Source organism: Desmodus rotundus, chromosome 5, assembly GCF_022682495.2.
Source record: "Desmodus rotundus isolate HL8 chromosome 5, HLdesRot8A.1, whole genome shotgun sequence".
Lineage (NCBI taxonomy): Eukaryota > Metazoa > Chordata > Mammalia > Chiroptera > Phyllostomidae > Desmodus > Desmodus rotundus.
The window spans coordinates 157,772,523-157,780,593 of NC_071391.1; the positions used below are offsets into that span (position 1 = coordinate 157,772,523).

The 8,071-nt window shown below is 44.0% G+C and overlaps 1 pseudogene; it reads right to left on the minus strand.

The window, feature by feature from the left end:
- Window positions 1-411: 411 nt before the first annotated feature.
- On the minus strand, window positions 412-7,110 carry LOC128780926 (cytochrome c oxidase subunit 7C, mitochondrial-like; annotated as a pseudogene).
- Window positions 7,111-8,071: the final 961 nt, after the last annotated feature.

The following is an 8,071-nucleotide window of genomic DNA, read 5'->3' on the forward strand; positions in this document are numbered from 1 at the left end:
GTGAATGGATTTACCAAGTTTTGAAGGACCAACACGACTTATGGATAATGGCATGATTAGATCTAGAAGTACCATGGAAGATGGATTGTGAATTAAGATGGTTCTGCCTGAACTAAGACAGAACCAAGGACGAAGGTGGAAAGGCACAGGAATGAGGTAGATTTTATGAGATTACAGGCTGACTGGGGGCTGGGAGTGGATAATAGAGAGTGAGCAGGAGGGGGCAGGGTGTACCGGGCTTTCTTCACTCCACTCCCCACCCCCAAGAGAAGAAGCATTAAAGATTCATGCCATAAGTTTATTTACAAACACATCTAGTATGTTGAGTTCAACAGTTTGATTAATTTTTCAAAGAGATTGCACCTTGTAAAACGCTCTTCATATCTGTTTCCTGGATTAACAAAAACATCCTTATTTTTTAAGCAGTTGGTGTGTTACTATAAAGGTCCAGCAAATGCAGATCCAAAGTACAAAGTCACCAGAGCGAGTGGCCGCCACTTGGGCCCTCCTCATAGTGACTCCTACAGACCACGGAGACTGTGAACTTCTGTATGCTCTGTCCCAATATTCTGCTGTTGGAAGCCCCGTGAAAAGTGCAGAAACTGAAAGCAGGAGAAATAGTGGTATCACGCCAAGTCCTTTTTTCATGACCTTGTTCCCCTTTGTGCAAGGGCTGTGACACTGGGCTTTCTGGCTCGGTGCCCGGGGGGATGGTGATAGGATTTGCCAGAATAGGGAGCCTGAGAAGAGATGCAAGTTTGTGGATAGAAGAGAGGGGGAAATAACCGAGCTAACATTTATGTAGCACTTACTATGTGTGTCACAGGCATGGGCCCATGCATTTAGTCTCATCACAATTCCATAAGGTTAGTACCATTACCCCCATTTGACAGATGAAGACCCTGAGGCACAAAGAAGTTAAGCAAGTTGCCCAAAGTTATATAGTTAGTAAGTGGCAGAGGACTTTGTCTCCTGGCCTGGTACCGCCCTGCCTTAGGGGCGATCCATTCATTTAGTCTGTGCAGCCACCAAGTGCCCGATAGGCAACTGCATGCTGACATCTTCAGAATAATAAACAAAGGCGTCATCCCCTAGAGCCTGTTGAGGAGCTTAAAATTTTAACTTCATAAATGGTCTCTTCAAAGAACTCAGCCACACAGTTCGGTTATTCACTTCCTACAACCTGATTTGTGAAGTGCCTCCTTCTTTCTTTGTGTTGAGGGCCCCCTGCTTTACTTCCCTTCAATGGGACACATGCATGCCTGGTGCCCTGCCTGGTGGGATATCATGATACACCAGCCAGGCATAGTCTCTTCTTCCCAGAGTTCGCAGCGAGCTCTCCCATCAAGAACTGGGTTTGGAAGGGAGCTGGCACAGGCTGTTTCTTCCTGGGTTACAGAATCAGCTACCGTGTCTTCCCTTTATTAGCTTTAGTTCTCACTGTATGATAAAGGACTTTAGTTCCTGGAGGCAGGATGACAGTGGGGAGAGATTAGGAGAGAAGGATGGGGGAGGTGACAGGCAGAGGGTCTTCCAAAGACCTCTAAAATTTCACTGAGCTCCTTCTGGCAGCCGGCTCCTTCAACAGGAAGCCCTGCCCCACAGGCTGGCCCTGGCTTCCCGGTCATCTTCCCACTTGTGAGTCTACCTCTGTCTGAGTACTCGTGGTCATTGGTAGATGTCAGAATGTGCACAGCTCCATGGCTCTTCCCGACCTTCTCTTCCTGGGTTCAATCCCAGATCTCCAGCCAAACATCTGGCCCCACCAGACTAGACCTGCAGTGTGGAAAGTCAAAGGAGAAGCAAGGAGGCCAGAAATCATGAAATGCTTCCTGACAGCATGAGCCTCCAGGGGGATGTGGCTCTTCACAGGGGACTCTGCCAGGAGGTGGATGAAATGCTGCAGAGAGGATTGGACAGAACAATCTAACTGTCAGGAGGATAAATAAGGTGATCTCTTGGATGTGTTCCATCCCTTACTTCTAAGATTTCCTGACCTCTTTGGCCCTTCCGAGTTCGTTAAAGATGAGCAGCTGCTTCTGAGTAGAACCGATAGCTTATTCCAACCTTGGTTGGCTGTACTGGTGCAGGCCTGCGTTTTCTCAGGAAGTGGGCTAGGGTCAGTCCTCTGGTCTCCACGTGTGGTTTGGAGGAAAACCCTGCAATCTTATCCCACAGAGTTCAGAGCTTCTCCTCATTTTCCTTGAAGCTTCTCCTTTTAAAGACATGCAGAAGGTCTTTATATGTTCTCCTCACAAGCTTGAAGGGTGAAGTTCTTCGCAGCTGAAGCTTTGCTTCTCATCCAGGCTGGTGTGGTCTGTAGCTGCCTCTTGATCTTCCTGCTCAGGTCGTAAAGTCCCTCCACAATAAAATTTCATGACCCTTGTTTTGGTCTCCCTGACAAGTCTATATTTTAGGCCATGACATGCACACCTTCCAACCAATAAGAGCATCAGCATTGATACATGACCTCTCCAGGTTACGCTGTCTAATTTAGCAGACTTCCTCTGTAGGGACCGTCCAAGAGAAATATTTCTCACGTGAAATTATTTTTGGAGACGCTCCAGATCAATGAGTCCCTTCTCTACTCTCCAGGGGTCAAAGGGCTATGGATTTGCCAAAGTTAATAATATTAATCTGTCTATCATATTAGAAATTCACTGTGTTGGAATGTAAGGGGGGTATTCTCTCCAGACCTGATCCTGGGTGGCGTTGCTTTCTTCTGCTGTGTCAGTCCTGTGGGAGCTTTGGGGTGTACCCCTGAATCCCAGCTCACTCCTCTCCTAGGCTTTTAAATTATAGGGTGCCAAGCAGTCATTAACAGCCACGAGACTGTTGTGGTCCTCAGTGCTTATGGCCTATGGCCTTTCTGGCTGAAGTTATGAGTCCTTGGAGAGTTGCGTTGTTACAGGGAGGACAATCTCCGCAGCCTTGGGACCTGATTATTAGGAGGCCGGTTTCTGCAAGAAGTAGTTGGGATCGTGGCCTTTTGCTAATTCGTGACCCCGTAACTGAAAGTTAAACTGTTAGCTCAGGAGAAAGAAAGAATACCAATATATTTTGAGCATTTACAGCTACTTGTGTATAACAAACATTTTCTTATTTAACTCTTCAAATAACCATACAAGGTGGGGATCATTTTTATCAATGTTTTACAAATGACGAAACAGAGGCACAGACAAGCAGAGTAACTTGTTCAAGATCACGTAGCTGAGAATGTGATCACATAGCCACATATGTGGTGAAGGCAGGATTTGAACCCATACCTCCTATCTTTCTAAATATAGCAAATGTTCAGGTGTTCACTAAACATAGTTGATGGTTCGTGCAAGTTTATTGTCATTTAGTACAGTTATCAGCACCTCACAGAGCATCACATAGTAGGGATTCAGAAAATACTCACTGAACTAAGTGAAGACTGAAAAGAGATGCCAAATTTAAGATCTTTTTAAAACCCATGTAAAAAGTCTATTACAACATGAGGCCATCTTGGTTCATAAATAAATGGCACATTTGTGAATGGTTATTTCGGAGTTGACATTGCTATAGTTAAAGAAAAAGAAATTTGGAATTGTGAAGCCTTCATAATAGTAGCTTTCCTTTGGCTGTGACGTAAGCATGTTTATGGGGAACTTAAAAACATTAAGACTGGGGTCCATCAGACCGGGCTTGGTCCCAAGGCTACCACTGTCTGGCCACATGACCCTCTTTGGGCCTCAGAGTTCCCAAGTCTACGGTGAGCAGTTGGGGTAGATGGCCCGCCCTGGGGGTTGCAACTCCAACTGTCTATAGACCTAGGGCTCCAGGTCTTAATGGAAGGCATCTGTAGTCTGTAGTCAAACCATTGCTCATTTATGGAGCACCAAGGAGGCATTTCCTAGAGGCACTAAGGGTTTGCAGGAAGTGAAGACACAGTCCCTGACTCGGCCTAATTACGGGGATGGAACAGATGGGTGAACCGAGTCGACCATTGTCTCGTGAGGAAAATGCTGTACAACTGACTGAGACAGTGGACACCGAAAAAGCTCTGACAGAGGAAGCCATGTAGCTTGGCGCAGACGGGAAAGTGGCACTGAAGCTCTCCATGAAGAATGAGGGAGACTCCAGCAAGTGGACAGGGGAGCGGAGGGCATTCCAGTTTGGGAGCTGGGCAAGACCAGAGACGCGGATGTGGAAGGATGGAGGAAAGCACCGGTGTCTGTGGAACACACACGCTACTTTAATACCTGACACTCCCGACGAGAGCGGTGCTGGCTGGGAGGGTGGTAGCAAGCTCTGGGTTAGAATTTTTGGCTTTGGTACTGATTGGTTGGTGAAACAAAACCTCTCTGGATATTCACCCCCTCTACCCCGTATGAATTTTGGATTGAATCAATGCTTCTCATATATTTTCAAGGCATGTATATTAGGGCTCTCCAGAGAAACAGAACTGATAGGATATATAGAAGATTTATTATGAGAAATTGGCTCGTGTGATTATGGAGGCTGAGAAGTCTCAGCATCTGCAAGCTGGAGAGCCAGGATGGCCGGTGGTGGAATTCCAGCCCCAGTCCAAAGGCCTGGGAGCCACTGGAGCTTTCACTGGCCCAAGGGCAGGGTGAGACCCATGTCCCAGCCCAGCAGTCAGGCAGAAAGGAAACAATTCTTATTGCCTCTTCCTTTTGCTCTATTTGGGTCTTCAGTGGATTGGATGGTGCCTACCCACATTGAGGAAGGCAATCTACTTGCGTCAAATGCTAGTCTCACCAAGAAACATGCTCACAGACACACCTAGAAATAACGTTTAAATCTGGGCACCCCATGGCCCAGTTAAGCTGACACGTGGTTTGAGCATCACAGTATAGAACACTCAGGAAATGAAAATATCAATATGCATACAGAATAACTCGGACATTGATCACATTGTCTTTATGTTAGAAAAGTATGGCCGGAAAATAAATAGGAGTCATTAGGGAAAATACAACAAATACATTTTATTTTCAATTTGCTTCTTTGAACATAATTTTTAAAAGACTTTTTTTATGCTTGAAATGGCTGCACACAAGTCCTCAACAATGCTTTTTAATGATGACCCCTTCAAATTCTCGGCAGTCACCATTTAATATAAATGATGGTCACACAAGCTCTCAGAGAAATAATGCTTGCTCAGTGTTAGGCAATTGGCACAAGAGTTGACATCAATTTATTGTTCTGCAGCGGTTAGAAACTCCCTTGTCTGGAATACAGGTGATTCAGTCTCTTTACACATCAAGGGTGTGTTCCATTCTTAATAAGTCTAATGGGTTTACTTTTTCCGTTTTCAACAGTATATGCAATGTTGAAATTTCTTATGATAACATAATTGGATTTCAAATCCAACTGAACTTTTCACATAAATTATTTCAAAATGATTTTTACAGATGCTGGTCTACTCGTCTTAGTCTTTTCTTTCTTTCTTTCTTTCTTTCTTTCTTTCTTTCTTTCTTTCTTTCTTTCTTTCTTTCTTTCTTTCTTTCTTTCTTTCTTTCTTTCTTTCTTTCTTTCTTTCTTTCTTTCTTTCTTTCTTTCTTTCTTTCTTTCTTTCTTTCTCTTTTTCTCTTTTCTTTCTCTTTTTCTTCCTCCCTCCCTCTCTTGCTCCCTCCCTCCCTCCCTTCCTTCCTTCCTTCCTTCCTTTTTCAAGATTTTATTTATTTACTTCCAGAGAGAGGGGAAGGGAGGGTGAAAGAGAGAGAGAGGAACATCAATGTGTAGTTGCTTTTCCTGCTCCCCCTACTGGGGACCTAGCCCGCAACCCAGGCATGTACCCTCACTGGGAATTGAACCAGTGACCCCCTGGTTTGCAGGATGGCACTCAATCCACTGAGTCACACCAGCCAGGGCAGTCTTAGTCTTTCATATTCAAATAGCGTGTTGAACATTATCAGTAAACCATTTTTAATTCACTTTTCTGAAGCTGATTTTTTGCTTTGAATCCATTAACCTTATAATGGGCATATTTTTGTGGGGACCTTGCAATTTTAGATTAAATTCATTCAAATGCCAGTTAATTAATCAACTTTCTGAAGCTAATAATGATCCTTGATGCAAATCTGAAAAATGAAATTTATTTCTCTTCTTCACACCCCACCCCCACCAATTTTTTCTGGTCCTCCTTTATTAGCTCATAACTACTTTAAAATTCTTTCTTGAGCTAGCCAAGATAATTTTATTTAAAACAATATAGAGTAGTATCCTGATCCAATTTCTTCATAGAAACTGCGGTGAGTAGGTTTTATTAGGATCGCCATTCTGATAACACGATTTAATATGAAATGCAGATGTTTCTGTAGGAAGGCTCTCTGTGAATAAAGCGCTATTTGCGTCCATGATGTTGAGAACGATATAAGGCCACATCCTATTGTCCCGCTGCTGCAGAAGCCACTTCAGAAGACAAGTCAACAATGTGTTTCTTGAGTGCCACACTTAGTACAAGTATGCAAAGTGTTGACTTTATCACTTGAGATGTTTATTTTACCTCCAGCTATCAGTTTATTTTGTTACTTTTTTTTTTAGAACAAAAGGAATTTTCCAACTATCTCTTCCTCAGGGATACTAACTAGGGTTATTAATCAAGTGTTGTTACTAACATCTGTGTGTAGATCCATGAACCTAAAGTGAAAACATTGAAATTCAATCAACGATCTCCTAGATTAGTGTCTGGGTCACTCGATATGTTGTCGATTACCTACTAATCGTATTGTTCGAAAGCAGAACCTTTCCTATTTCTTTGCTCTTTTCACCCCAAACAGAGTGCCGATAACCTTCTTTTAGCCCAGTAAGACGGCCGGTGCTGGACGTGGGGGAGGCACGGAGCCCGTAACTGTTAACTGACCCTGCGACAGAACCCTTAAGCTGAACTGATGCTGCTGTGAGCGAGCTCAGGAAAGAAAGTTCAGCCTTGTTTTGAACCTAAATTCTCCCTGACCTTTGGAAAGAGCACCTAGTCAGGGGCTGCTCCTCCTGCACCGGCCCCGCTGAGTTGAGAATTCTTTAGGGGCAGGAAACGGTGCCTGCCATTTTAAAATTATAAAACTTGAAGAGTTTGAACCATAATGGAGACCTTGAAAATGCACATGATTACCTGTTGCTCATGGCGGTTTTCCAGAGGTGAATGGGGGAGGAGTGCATTGGAGGCGGTACCAGGAATTTCATATAACCAGCGCCTCCGGCCGCCGAGGCTGGAGGACTGTGGGGGGAGAGTGGCACCTTTGGGGTCCGTCTGTGCCTCCTTGGAATCATGCACCGGCCGTTAACTGTTTGTTGATCGTTAACCATGCATGTGAAGGGAAAGCGTGAAGAGTTCTTAATGAAACCTTTCAGCCTCAACTCCTGGCAGGAGTTTTTACAATAGCCAATACTTGAACAAATATTGAATTTTCAGAAATAGATTTTGGGAACATGTCTTGCCCCACATTGGTCAGGGAACTTTTTGAATTTTTGAATCAATATAGCAGGGGATTTTTCATTCCTCCATTGGATGTGAATGCTGCCTTTCGGTACCAGAGAGGACACCAGGAGAGGGGCCGTGGTGATGTGGGATGAAACCGAGACACACATCTGTTTGCAAGACTCCGGCTCCTTTCTCATTTCCCCAAAGCACCTCATCAAGGTTAAATAAGAGAACGTTTGGCTTCCACTTTTATATATTGAACTCTGAAAACCGTCCCGAGCTATGTAATCATGTTTTCTTGATAACTCTGGGCCAAGTGTGGATCAGGTGTCTCTGCTTTTTCTGGCCTGGTCGACTGTAATAATCAAGTTCAACACTTAATTGTCAGGTTTCCCCTTGCCTTTGTGTGGTTTAGACAGAGTTTCAGAAAGCTTGTAAAGGCCCGGCCATAAATAAAACAAGATTGCGCACAGGGGCTTGGAAATGCAACATTTACTAAAGCCCCAGATGCGGAGCAGAGGGAATTCAGAGTGAAATATTTAATTACTTCATCATTGAAAACTAATTACCAATTGGGGAGTGTTTTCATTTGTGGAACATAGATTGATTAGCAGGATCACCAAACTTCTAGTTTCCTTACTACTGATTACATCTTTCAGAGAA